This window comes from Mauremys reevesii, linkage group 5, assembly GCF_016161935.1.
Source record: "Mauremys reevesii isolate NIE-2019 linkage group 5, ASM1616193v1, whole genome shotgun sequence".
Taxonomy (NCBI): domain Eukaryota; kingdom Metazoa; phylum Chordata; order Testudines; family Geoemydidae; genus Mauremys; species Mauremys reevesii.
This window is the reverse complement of record NC_052627.1, coordinates 104,412,934-104,427,271: the sequence shown is the minus strand read 5'-3', so window position 1 is coordinate 104,427,271 and position 14,338 is coordinate 104,412,934. Positions and strand designations below refer to the sequence as shown.

The following is a 14,338-nucleotide window of genomic DNA, read 5'->3' as shown; positions in this document are numbered from 1 at the left end:
ATTTCCAGCATCATATTGTTTTAGAACTGTTTTCTGTAGCTTTAAATTGAAAACACAAACCACCAAACTTTTTGCATGCTTATCTGAACCTATCCAACAGGCTTCCTGTTTCTAGCTGGGTTGAATAGACTTTGTCTTGTTATTTAGATGCTTTGTCATCTGGATCTGTCTGAAAACAGAAAATTGAGTAATATATGTAGACCTGAATGAATAATTAATATTTTGGTTCGGCTGGTTTGTTTGTTTTGAACCCAAACTATTTTCCCCCCGCGTTTTTCTATTTGAAATGAAAAACCAAAACAATGTTATTCAGGTTGAACAAAATATTTTCAGTGGTGTTTTGAAATGAAATGACATGTTGATTGGAAATGTATATATCCAAAAGAAAAGTCAGAGTGAGTTTGGCTGAAACAATTTTCTGAATTTAACCTGAATTCGTGAATAATTTTGGTGCCCCCCAAAATGCATTTTTGGTAAATTTGTCAATTTACCTTCCCCTCCTCAAACTTTGAGACATACGAGAAGAAAAAAACATGCAATTTTTTTCTGACCTTCTTAAAATTTTGATTTAGTTTGAGTTTTGGTTGAAGGTTCAGATCAGCTCTGATTTTGTCCACTTACGATGTGCTCACATTAAAACACAGGAGTAATTTCGTCCTGACTTGGCAAAACATGCTCTTAACTTAAAGCACATGAGTAGTCCCATTGATGAATGATTTTGTTGGAATTGGTAGTTGGTGATTTGAGAGTGATATATAGCAGGCTGCATCTATGATTGACTATATCTGTAGTCTTTTTAAAAATAAAAAAATTAAGTCACTTTTATTTCCAATAGTTTGTTTCTTCTCTTTGTGAGAGTTTGTAGAATAAAATGGGGAAAAGATTATTTTCCATAGTACCAATCTGACCAGTGGAAAAATTAGTTTGGGCAACGCAGTAGGCTTCCCAAACACTGTTTTTGCAGAGTTGAGAGATTCTTGAATTTTTAAAAGTTTTATTTTGGCAAAAGCAGAAAGCAACTTTGGAGACATTCAGAACTATAGATACCATCCACAGGAAATGAAACTGACAGCCTAAGTACAGAATATCTATTGCTACATGGACATTATCAGCATTATGGTGAAAGAATTTCTGATTCAGATGTCTCAGCCTTTGCTGTGCTGATCATTTCCTGTTGAGACACAATATTGTTGTATTGCTTTCAGTCATTTAAGAAAGTAACAATGTAAGGGAGGCATTATTTTCGTTACTGGATACTCAAAGCTGCTCCAGTGTTTGGATGGAAACTAATGTCTTGGTCTGTAATGCAAACAATCCAAAAATATCCCCAGCTTCAAGTACCTCAGATTAGTTTAGATAATAAAGGGAAAATCCATTCTTTCTCAATGCCTTCTAAGTATGCCAAAGAATTCAAAGAGGGGTTGTGGCTTCCTGAAACAATTTCTTCCTGAGTTACACTGCCCTCACTGCAGCCAACATACCTTATGTTACAATGACTGTTTACAGGGTAAGATAAATAAGTTAAATAATTTAGATCCATACCTCAGTTCTTCAGGATATAAGCTGTTCACTTGCAGGAAGACCAGGAAAGAATCGTTCCACTTACAGTGCAAGGGGCATGTGGATAGGTGAGTTTTGGGAGATGCAATGTTTTTGTGAAGCACAGGTCATAGGCCAATACTGAGACATGAAACCAAAGTAGTCTGTAGAAATTCTATTAGAGCTGATTGAGGACATTTTTTTCACTAGTGAGAAATTTCAACAAAAATAGAAGTGATTTTTTTCTTGAAATTTTTCAAGGTTTCATAAAACCCCCCCACAAAAAATCAAAAATGAAAACAAACATATTTTCTGTGGCCAAAAATCTAATTTTTTTCAGTTTGGAGGTTTTCATTTTTTCAACAAAAACCTAAAAAATGTTGTGGAAAATAGACACTTCTAGTGAAAATTTCACTTTCAACAAAAAATGTGATGGATTTTTTTTGACCAGCTTTAAATTCTATTTTTCATTGGACCCACAAGTCAAAAAGTCATAGAAAAGTTAAAAGGCAGGTTTTCTCTTTTTGGTGTTCAGGAAGATTAGTCAGTGCCAGTGGGCAGCATCTTCATCAGCTTCCAAGCCAGCTGAATTGTTGCGATTCACAACACAGCCTTAAAGAAGGGAGATAACTGTGTTGAGAGGTGCTTTAAACCTACTGAGGAAGAGACTGCAGTTTTGGATTTGATAATCCAAGTGAATCCACTGGACAAAATCCTCCTCAAGACCAAAAGATGGATAGATCTAATCATGTGATGATGAGTGACTCATCTAGCTGTATAATTTATTCAATATTAATTCTTATTTAAGATTGTTTATATAAGAATGAAAAGGGGAGAGGAAAGAGGTAAGGATATACATTCTGGTTTTTTTTTAAAATCAGTATTCTAACAAAGTGTTAAGAAACTGACACTTTTTATAATGCTTTACCATTGTCACATGACAATTCTGAGTGCTAAATGGTTAAATATATAGTGTTTCAGAACATACATTTGGTAACAAATTCAAAGGGTAATTATAATGGATAGACAATAAAGAGATGTAGGAAATGGAGGAGAGGTGTGTGAAAATATCAGAGTATAATTATTTATCATGTACTGTATATAGTACCAAATGTGCCAGACAAAGAACAGATTTTACAGTCCAAGGCACAAGCCAGTTCAATACAATACAGAGCAAACACAGAATGGGGTGAGATCTTTAGAGCTAGAATGTTTCAGAGAACAGGTGTGTCCTTAGGAGTTTTTAAAGGAAGGGATGGTGCTTGGTAACTATTAATTAGGAGGCTGTTCCTAATGTAATGGGTGGAATAAGAGGAAGCCCAGACTAGGGAGTGGACAAAAGTGTCAAAGGGAAAAATAGAAACTAGCTTGGGCAGAGCATATGGAGTGGGTGGTGGGTGTAGAAGGAAATGGGGAAGAGATGTAGGTGGGGAAGAGTTAAGCAGAGCCTAGAACGTGAAACCTTGTACCTTGAGAATGGGAGCTAGTGAAGGAACTCAAGAATAACCAAGATTTGGCAGCAGAGTTTTCTGCACCATAGAGAAATAAGTCTTTCTACAAAGTTTCAATAAAAAATTAAACCGAGGCTAGCTGAGTTCTTGGAATTGTTCTCGCATGATTTTAGAATCCACAAACCTGCCTTTTTGACTTGATAAAAGTAACTAGAGAGGGAAGGACAAGGCTTACACAAAACAAGGGTGATTTCAATGTAGTTAGGCCTCGTGTTTGTTCTGAAGGAATTTCAAGGAGGAATTTTAGGTTGTTTGGAACAAGTGATAAGGATATTCATACCAGATTCATTTTATTCTAGGCTCAGTTAGAGGCTGCCTTTGAAAATTTAACCTCTTGACCGCCAAGAAGAAAGAAGCACCCATGTGTTCTCTTCTGGATTTTGGGCACATCTAAAAAAAACATTCTCAACAGACAGACCAGTGAATGGAAAATTGTTCATGTTAGCTGGTTTCCCAATCCTTTCATGCTTGCCCTCCCTGAATATTGAGGCTTTCTGAGCATGGAGTGTGCTGTGGGAATTTTTTTCCTGGACTGTTTTTTTTAACATGAAATTAACGAAATGTCAATTAAAAACATTATCCCTTTCCTTACAATAGCCCCGTTTGACAGGAGAGTCAAACAAACTTCTGTCCTTAGCCACTGTCAATTGAGGAAATTGTGTGTCTGTGTTTGCTGTTTAAAAAATGAGGCTATACCTCAGTCTGTCGGTAAGATTATCAGTGCCAGAAAATGAAATTAATTCTAAAGTTACCACCAATGCCTGTATTCAGCTGATAAAAAAAGAAATTGGCAGTAGGCTTAAGGTCTATTGTTTTTTATATGTACTATTTACTGTATTAGGTAGGTTTAAAGGTGTGTAATGTTTGCCTAGATCTTAAGGATAAAAGATTCCAAGAGTAGGAGAAATTTTGTTCACAGGATATGCAATGCAAATCAAATCTGGACATAATGAAAGATCTGTTCTTTAAAGTGGTATGGGCAAGCACTGATTTTTAAGGAAGTACTGATCCACTGTCAAATGAATAATCTCTGTTTGTAACAGGCATCTAGAAAAATGTAAACTAGGCTAAATCTGACCTCTCTGGGCTTCTTCTCATGTGGCTGCTGCAGCATAATGCTTACAAGTTTAATTAGGAATTATTTTCGGTAAGTTCTATGGCCTGTGTTATACAAGAGGTCAGACTAGATAATCACAATGGTCCCACCTGGATTTGGAATCTATTCATCTAACTGTTAGCAACTGTGCACAGAGTGCCTCTGATATTTCATTTGTGAAGACAGGGAAATACTCTGAATACTTCCCTTTATCCTCCCATTCAGAAACATAAATAATATTCCTGCTTCTCCCTTTCTGTGTAACAATTATTACACCAACATCAAGTCTCTTGACTTTCTATGGTGAGGAGTGCAGCAAAAAAATCCTGGACTGATAGCAACAGATTTAGCACAGACCATCTCAGAGTATTAAGATCCTAAGTGAATCATCTAGGTAACTTTAATTAAAGCAGGTCCTTGGTTTGCAGATCAGAATAAGAAACTGCACCCTCTAGTTTATTTGATTTGAGCATCATTGAGCAATACCAACATGTGGTGATTATGGGCATCTAACAAGCTGTGAGTTAATTCATCGGTCTGCAGTTATTAAGGACAGTGGAGTTTTCAACCTGTCAGATGGGTAGTGCATGTGCATTTTCAGTGAGATTGTTGGACAACTATTAATTGTAATTTAATGCTTTACACTTCCCTAGAACAGAGCATTTTGCTAATGTAACATTTGGAAGTCTCACAACATCCCAATTTACAAATGGGGAAACCAAGACACACAGATTAAGCAAGTTGCCCAAGAGAATGCAGAAAGCCCATGGCAGAGACAGGGATGAACGGACAGGATTCTTTCCCTCCTACTCCAACTAACTACTAGGTGCATTTTCCCACTGGCAAAGATTGAAAAGTACTTGATAGTACACATCTCTCACAACCATCCAACTTCCTTCAACAATCCCAGCGATCTAAGTACGCTCATGGGATAAATCTTTTTTTTCCCTCCCATCCAGTGTAACCAAACACTCCTCTGTCTGACAAAGCCAGCTTGCTCCTTCTTTATGAGACTAGTTTGCGCCTCTTATGTCTGTCAAGACCAATTCACATTCCTCCTACCTCACAGGTTTCACCTGTTCTACTCCCTCCTACAGCGTGCACAGGTAGTAATGGCTTCCACAGATTCAGAGTTGGGGTCAGTTCAATGAGAAGCCCACACAGCCCTTGTTTCTCTACTAGAGATTAATGCCTTCAAAGTGGAGTTCGACCACTGGCAGGGATTGCATTTTTTTTAACGTGCCAGAATGTCTGTATTCCTCTCTTGCTGTACCTAGTGCATGAGACAGCACGTGCTGGGTACAATGAGTAGCATTCACATGCTTAAGTAGTATTATAATTAATTATTTGTTAAGCTCCTACTCGTGTGCTTAGAACTGAACAAACATACAGTTTGTCATCCAAGGAGACTGTAATCTAATTCACAAGTGTCTGTATCAGCAGGACATATTTGTTAAGGCAAAAGATTGCAAAAAGTGATCTCAGAAGATGTTATCTCAAACTGTATAGCTTGGAATGTATTATTGCCTCTATTATCAACTTCTATAGATACTAATGTGAATGGTTATCTACACTGATGCATCCTACTTAAAAAAAATGGGAAAATTCTTCCACAATATTTTTTTATTCACTTGAGTTTAGGTTGTTCATCTGCTTTTCTTATCAACACAAAGGTCAAGATATTACTAGTTAATACAATATTCGCATCCATGCCAAGTTCAGTTCACATTAACTATTTTATCTTCACAAAACCACTAAGAGGTGAGGATGTGGCATTATTTCCATTTTACAGCTGAGGGCTGAGGATACAGAAATTAAGGTCAGATGTTTTCACTAATTTTGGGTGCCTAATTTGAGATGATTGGTACATGATTTTTCAGAGTTCTTAGCATTATATGATACTTCGTATATTCAAGCACAGCTTCTATTAACTTCAGTTGCAGCAGTAACTGTCCAGCTCATCTGCAAATCAGACCTCCAGGTCTCAAGTTGAGCACACAGAAAATGAGGAACACACAGTTAGTGACCACCTGTGAAAAGTTTGGTTTAAGTGACTTGCCCAACATCACACAGGAACTCTGGCAGAGGCTGGGACAGAATTCAGTTCTCCAGAGTAATATGAGACCCTCCTTTCTCTTCCTGCAATATCCTGCCTCATTCACCACGCACCGTCCAACATCTGCAACAAATGAGGCATGGGTTCTACAGACAACAACCTCCTTCATTTCACAACACTGCTCAATATCTAGAGCAGTTCTGTCCCATGCACTGAATAAGGCAGGGGTCCTATAGAAAAACTAGTAAGTTATCATGTAATTGAAGACGGTATCATAACACATATATGCAACAGGGCTGAATTAAGCTTGCACAGACAACCTTAATTCTGGCATTTCCCAGCTTTTGAAGCCTCGATTTAGCAACCTTAATAATGCTCCTTTCATGTAGGTTTTTTTTTAGTGTAGTTTGCTAATTAAAAAAAAAAGCAAACGGAAAAAACAGAAATTCCATCAAGTGGCATCATTTTGACACCCACATGGGTCATCAGCAGGTCAGACCCACTGGACAGACCTTTGCCACTTGAACTAACAGAGAAACTGATAGCTGCAGCAGGTTGTCATCCTCTATGTGGACCCGCCACTAGAGGAGTATGGTGCACACACAACTATTTGCTGATAGCAGAGGAATGATGAGACTCAGGAATCTGGGTTCCATTCCAGGCTCTGGAGGGAAATGTGTTCCTAAGGGGCAGAGATCCTTCTGCCCATTTTCCCCAAGCTTGATGCCTTCTGCCTCCTTGCCTCCAACCTGTCCTTGTCCCAGTCCTGTCTCTCCCCTCCTGGCCTCTCATTCCAGTCCCAATCTCCTTGCCCACCTAGTCTTAGTCTCCCGCTCTGGGCTAACTGTCCTAGTCCCAATCATTCCTCCTTGCCCTGCCAGTCCCAGTTCACCCTTCTGGCCCATTGTCCAATCTCTCGCTTCTCTCCCCCACACTAGCTCCCAGTCCTTGTCTCCCTCCTTGGAGTCCTCATACAATCTGTCCCCCCTGCACCCCTTCCTTGGCTCCCTGCCCCAGTCTCCCCCATCCCTGGCTCTGTGTTCCAATCTTTGCTCAGCCATTCGCATTTCCTCACCACACCCCAGCTGCTGCCTCCATCCCCTCCCCACATTTCCCGTCTCTTACTAATTCCTACCTGCAGTTGCCTTGTCCAGCCAGTCCCAGTGTCCCTCCTTTCCTCCTCCTCTTCTGATCTCATTGTTACCCCCTGCAACCACTGGCTCCCAATCTCCACCCCCTTTTCCTTCACTGGCTCCCAGTCTCTTTGCTCAACAGTTCCAGCCTCTCTGCCCAACCAGTTTTTACTCTGTATGCAAAGACTTTCCGTTATAGAAAATATGTATATGTAACCAGTCATTCCATAATAAAGCTCCAGACCCCAAATACAAATGTATGCTTTATTTTTCCAGTGAGCCTCTTCTTATCTGTCCACTAACAGCATATTCTTCTGACAACTTAAGCTCTTGTTTAAAATCTAAATAGTTCCTATAATTAAAGGTAGTATGAGGAGCTCTGCCAACTATTTTCCTTATTTTCTTCAGAGGTATTAGAAGCTTTAGTACGCATGTACCTCTGTGAAAATAAAAATAAAATAAAATCTAAAATTTTAAAGACTAAAGATATCTCAAGCCTTTAATGTTGCTAGAAAGATGTCCTTGATGAGGGCTTTGTTATTTTAGGAAAGAGGTATCTCTCTTCAAAAGTACTTTTGTTTATTTGTTGTTCAAACATCCATTTATCTGCACTGTTTCCAAGAGTGATATGAAGAAAGTTAGTTCAGATGAAATCCAGATTAGTTTTGTGAAACCCAACTTCTCTCATTACTGTGTTATCTATTTCACAGAGGAAGAATCTTTGGCAAAAAATGAACAAATACCACCACCACCCAACCAACCAAGCAAAAAAGCTCTGGTAGTGAAACTAGTTGTCTAATTTCAATATCTGAAATTAAAAATCAGATTATTTCATTTTTTTCACTCCAATATTAGGGCAGAAACTAGTTTAAATCCTAGTCTAATTTACATGGGCTAAGGATATAAAAGAGGAGGACCATTACTAATCAGCAATGTGTTCAGACTTCAGATAGATTAATAAATTCATACATTAAAGGGCATAATTTGTGGTATATTTCAATGAAGGAACGGATCCCACTTGGAGCTGTGCATTAATTATAGCAAACCTGATGTTTGAAGCTGATTCCACTGAATTTGATGGGAGCTTTGCTGGAGTAGCTACAGTAGGATAGGGCTACCATTTTTGGTGGTTGTTCCAGCAATCATTTTACTTTTGCAAAGGGTTAGTAGTAGGAGTAACTGCTCATGAAGGTCTCAATTGTGCCATTGGCGTGCAGCCCTGTGTTGGGGTGTGTGTGGAGCTGCACTGCGCTATGCAGAGTTCAGGGAGACAGAATTCTTCCTGGAGCTCATCAAGCAGTAGCTTGCCTGTTGCCTTCAGGGGTCGCCTGAAAATATTGACTTACATTTTTAATTAGACTTGTAAATACAAAAATGAAAATTGCTGCATGAAATGTTCTTGTATATTTCCTGCCTCACTTCCTTTCTCCTGCATCAAGCACTGACAAAAATTTCCCCTGCAATGACTCCTCCTGGTCATCAGGGCCTAATATGGTATGGGCACAGAAGGCAGGGGAGATGTCTTTCCTCCTCTGCATGTCAGTTCTGTCCCCTGCTGATATCCTGCCAGTTTCTGTCAAGACATGAAGAGCTCAGAGGAGGTAAAAAGGAGGCAGAAAGAGGAGGCAGAAGCTGGTTTTGTCTGCAAGGGTCTTATTTGCAAGGAGGTGAGAATGGGAAGACCTACTGAACAAGGAACAGGCTGGGATGGGGCACAAGGGGTGACAGGCACAATGGATGAGGATGCTCCAGGATCCCCCAAATAATCCTTGTAGGCTCCAGGTACCCATTTCACCTCAGGGTCACTCTCTTCTCTTGACCCCTTGCACTCCCAGGTACCCCAGGTTCTCCCAATCCCAATCTCTCCAGGTTGGGAAGAGGCAGGACTCTATTCCTTGCAGCAAGGGAGGCCAGGATACACGCCTGCCTCTCCCCACGTCTGTCCCACTGCTTGGGAGCAACTGTGAGGGGATAATCAGTGGCTTTCTTTAACTGGTGAGAAACATCACACGTAGAACTGTGGAACTAAGTGCTGGGGGAAGAAATAAATTCCTTTTACTGTTGGCTTTTTCAGGTTGTCAAACTGGATTAAACCGATTGTGCTGAATAGTGTTTATACATGTTAATATTTTATTAATGGTTGGTACATAGTTCAACTTTCCAGTGTCTTCCTGGTGACACTACCTTCAGGGATGGCAAATAGTTCCCAGTGTGAATGGGGTTCATGTGTTTTGAACACTTGTCCCTTCAGAAATGAAAACAGATGATCAACTGATGGATAGCTGAGTAGGTGTCCAGTGGTCCCAATTTTCAATCATTACTGACCGGGTCTTGAATGTAAATATGTGACTGAGATGAATTAAAATTTTATCTAACATGGAAAAAAGTTGGTAGTATGAGAAGCTTACCAGAGGCCGTAGGTAATACAAAGAAAGCAAAGAACAATTCATATTTATCTAGTGTTTATGGGTCACCTTTAGAATGGTTCACGCATTTTTCTTCCATTTTACGGATATATCATATCTCATATCTCTGTAAACTTAATTCTATTTACATTTCAAAAATCCATTTCATTTTGACTCATTCTGTTCATAATCATTCCAGACCCAGTACAGGAAAAAAACAAAATGTGAGAATAGAATCCTCTCTCACTTTTGTGCATAGATTCTCTTACAACTGCCAGGTCTGAAATAAAACTCTTGGTAGAATGATTTGTTCTGAACTATAATCTTTTTTTTCTCCTTTACAAACTCTTCAGTTAACAGTTGTGGCTTGAAGTACTTTGCATTGGTGACTTGCCTAATATCTAATATTATTTAATTTTCATTACACCAAAGGAAATATTCTAAATCCAGTGGCTGGAAGCTGAAGTTGGACATAAATAAGGCACACTTTAACAGTGAAGGTAAGTAACCATTGGGACAATGTATCTAAGATGTGGTGGATTCTTCACCCTTGAAGTTTTTAAATCAAGACTTGAGTCTTTCTAAAAGGTAAAGCATAGAGGACAGTGGGCACTGGTTTGGAAATCAAAGGAGCTAGGATCTTTTCCCCACCTCTACCAATGCCTTTCTCTGTGCGCAAGTCACTTAAACTCTCAATGCCTTATTTTTCCCATCTGTTAGATGGAAATAATAATGCTTGTGATAGATGTGGCAATTTCCTGCAAAATATCCTTGACAAAACTTAAGTTTGAGTATCTTTGGATTCCATTATATTAAATGCAAAGGTTATGTATTATTATGAGCCTGGATGATCAATGGACCATATTGAATAATGTGGCAGACATGAATGGTTTTTTGGACAAAATGTGTGAAGAGGATTCCCTGGGAAATATTTAGGGAGACGTTAATGAACATTTCTTCTTGTCCTTCCCCAGTTATGCAAAAAGCCCAGCCTTTTGAAGCTCCAGCCTGAAGGGGCCATTGTCTGCTGATTCCCTGTTCCTAGAATCTGAAAATCAAAGGCCCAAGTTATATAAAGAAACAGGCTGATTTGCCCAGTCTGTATGCTTGTTCTGAGCTAATCCTGTTGTGAACTTGTAACCACAGAAACACCTATTGTTGGGGTTTGAAGGACTGACTCTTAGCAGAGCCCCCGCTGGAGTTGAGGGGGTGATCTCTGGTAGGGTTATTAGCATGTGTGTAGGTTTTTATTAATTCCTTATGTTTTCTCTGTAATGCTTTCACTTTAAGAATAAATGTGGTTGCTTAGACAGAGCTGTGTGGTAACATAACTATGGGCAATTATGCTGTTTAGAGCCTTTGGAGAGAGAGTAAAGTGCAGATGCAGGTCTGTTCAGGCAGTCTGGCTTACTGGAATAATACAGTATAGGCAGGGTCCAGGGAACTGTATTGTACTGGAAAAAACCCAGTCATGAGGGAAAGATGTGGGTCTCTGTCCAGGAGAGGTGATGGCTGAGGAGCCAGGTGTTTAGAGTGGGTGTCCCTCAGGGACCAAGAAGGGGGGAATATAGGCGCAGTTGCCTGAACTGTAACAATGTTTGCCATCTTTGTAAGTGATTTGAGATCTATGGATGGAAAGTAGTTTATAAGTACTAAGTAATTAATTTGTGCCAGATTATGATAACCGTATTCACACCGAATAATATCTTACAGCGCAAGTAGTTCCAATGAAGTCAATGGGACTACTTGTTGAAAAAGTTTCCACTCAGTGTGAGTAAGGATATCACAGTCCAGGCCTACATTTATTCATCTCTGCCACAGTGCATCAATTTGAACCTGGATTGATGTCAGGCAAAGGCACAGTTATATTTTTTAAATATGGGTGTCCAGACTTGGGCACCTAAATCCATATTTAGGCACCTAAATAAGACTTCATTTTCAGACATGGTGAGTACCCACAGATAAATTCAAGTTGGATGCCTGCAGTTCTGAAAACAATCAAGCAACCTACTTTAGGCACTCAAGTTTGAAAAGACAGTTTGTGTGAAGTTTTTTATCAGGAAACTGTTTGCTTTCTTTCCCTGGGGTGTTAGATGGAAAGTTACTCCCGTTTAGTTGTAATTGTAAAGAGTTCAATTCTCCTCTCAGTTATCCAGGCAAAGTCAAGGGAGATGCACCTCTGTTAGAGAGGAGAAACAGATTTATGATCTGTGACATGGGGATTAGGATTCCTGCATGCTAATATTCCAGGCCCTGCCACAGATTAACTGTGTGACCTAGGTCAATCATAATATTTATCTACCTCACAGGTGTGTTATGACTCTTCATTATTTTACATTGGCGTAGATCCTCCTATTGGCACTGTACTTAACACTGTTGAGTATTACCACACATTTATTGGATTGGATCTTTATTTTTCCAGTGTGCTCTGTCTTCCATATGTCTTTCTTTTAGAATATAAACATTTGGGGAAAAGACTGCCTTTATTTTATTTATTGTTGTACAGAGATAAGAACATAGTTGGTATTAAAAATAATAAATAATAGTAATGATTATAAGATTAAGGTCTACACTGGGTGGGGGAGGAGGATTGAGCTAAATTACGAAACTTCAGCTACATGAATAATGTAGCTGAAGTCGACGTACTTAGATCTACTCACCGTGGTGTCCTCACTGCGGTGAGTCGACTGCTGCCACTCCCCCGTGGACTCTGCCTGCGCCTCTCACGGCGATGGAGTACAGGAGTCGACGGAAGAGTGCTCGGGGGTCAATTTATCGCATCTAGACTAGACGCAGTAAATCGACCCCTGCTGGATCGATCGCTGCCCACCGATCTGGCGGGTAGTGCAGATATACCCAAAGAGGTACGTTGGGACCTGAGAGATTTGGATATGTAGTTCTTAAGGTTTGCATGTTACTTAACCATTTGTATTTTCCATTGTTTATTTTTATTTTGTAATAAAATGAACCCTGTATAGATTTCCACCTTAGGTGACTTCTTTTGAATCCCCCAAAACTCTGAAAGACTGTTTTATGATTCAGTGTAAACTGAAAAAAAAAAATGAAGGGAAACACTAGGTGTATTCATTGCTCACAAGGGGTCTATTTAGCAGAATGTTGCAACTTTTGATGCTGGAAATAATGTAGCTTTCTGTCAACAGATGAGATCATAAAACATCTGAGTCTCTTTAACCCCATCTGTGGTTCATCTACTCCCCAGCTTGAGATCAGTTGGCATCTCACAGGCTGAAAACTATAACAAAAATAATAAAATTCAAGTTCCAGATGTAAAATAAAAATGTAGTCCTGACTGACCTTATTCATACTCTTACTCCATTATGTTGTAGAGAGACCATTTGTTACTGCATTGCTTTTGTCTAATTTATATACTTATTGCTAATACTAACTCCTGTAGCACCTACACAGGACAAAATCCAAATAAGAGCAAAACAAAAACTCTTAGTAAAAACCAAATGGATAAAGAACGTGGCTTAACTCATGTCCTGACATTCATTACATTTGGGTTTGATGGAAGGTATTACCTGAGTGTTGCAAAGTTATTCTGTGGGACAGAGGGAGTTGGTCAGAATCATGGAAAAGGAAAGAGGTGATCCACAGAACTCTTGTTCAGGAATGAACACTTGATGCATTACTTTGAACTGAGACATGTATTAATTACAGTCTAATGTGGGCTGAAAAGTAAACAAGAACATTTGTTTTCTCCACAGCTTTGGTTGGTGCAAATCCAAGCTATTCAGAGAGAACTGTCGATCCCTTGCTGCAGATTGTTGGTGTTATGAGGGAGAAAGGAAAGGAATATAGAACACAGATGGAGGTATTCTAGATCCCAGTTACAAACATCAATCTTGCCCCAGAGTTCAAGCCTGTCTCCATGGAAAACCACACGACTAAAAGCCTACTGAAAACCATGGAGGAAAGCCTCCTGTTGCAGACAAGCTGTATGACTGCCAGGTACAATTCCTGAATCCTTAATCAACCTCTGTCCCTAGAGGAGGTCTTAGGCTATGGGGAGAAGGAGTACTGCCTTCGGCTATCATTGGGAAGAAGCTGATGGGGCCTATTTGCAGTGTTGCATCTCTCTTTTAGAATGTAAGCTCTTTGGTGATGGGATTGTCTTTATCTTGTTTACTGTACAAAGAAAGAAAATTGTTGGTGTTAAAGAAATAAATATTTATAAGATTAATGAAAACTAATGACAGGTCCATGCTTGTGGCGGTGTATAGAGTACGTACACTACATACCAAGATAACCTGGGTATAAATAGCAGGGTAGATGGTGAGGCACAGCTTAGGCAAGTGGAGTAAAGACATGCCATAACCTTTGGGTGTATACCCTGCACGGCTCCCTGCATGCCCAAGCAGTGCCTCCCATGTCTATGCTGCTCTTTTTAGTAATGTTGGTCCTGCTGTCTCATCAAAAGACTCTGGCTGTAAGGGCACACAGGTCTCAACCCAGGCTCATGGGTTCCTAGGAAGCCCTTACAACTGGCTGCCACTTCTAGAAGTGAGGCGCTAGCAGAACTCTGACCCACCTCCTCGAGGCACTGCCCATGAGGATCCTGTCTGGGGGACAATGAT

At 39.7% G+C, this 14,338-nt stretch overlaps 1 long non-coding RNA gene across 1 annotated transcript in view; it reads left to right on the top strand.

Annotated features, from left to right (window-relative positions):
• The window catches only part of LOC120406787, a 59,313-nt gene that overhangs the window by 29,152 nt on the left and 15,823 nt on the right, over window positions 1-14,338 (top strand). The window contains exons 2-3 of the long non-coding RNA XR_005599582.1: window positions 10,173-10,240; window positions 13,469-13,712. This is a non-coding gene — a long non-coding RNA (uncharacterized LOC120406787). The remainder of the gene's footprint in view (window positions 1-10,172; window positions 10,241-13,468; window positions 13,713-14,338) is intronic.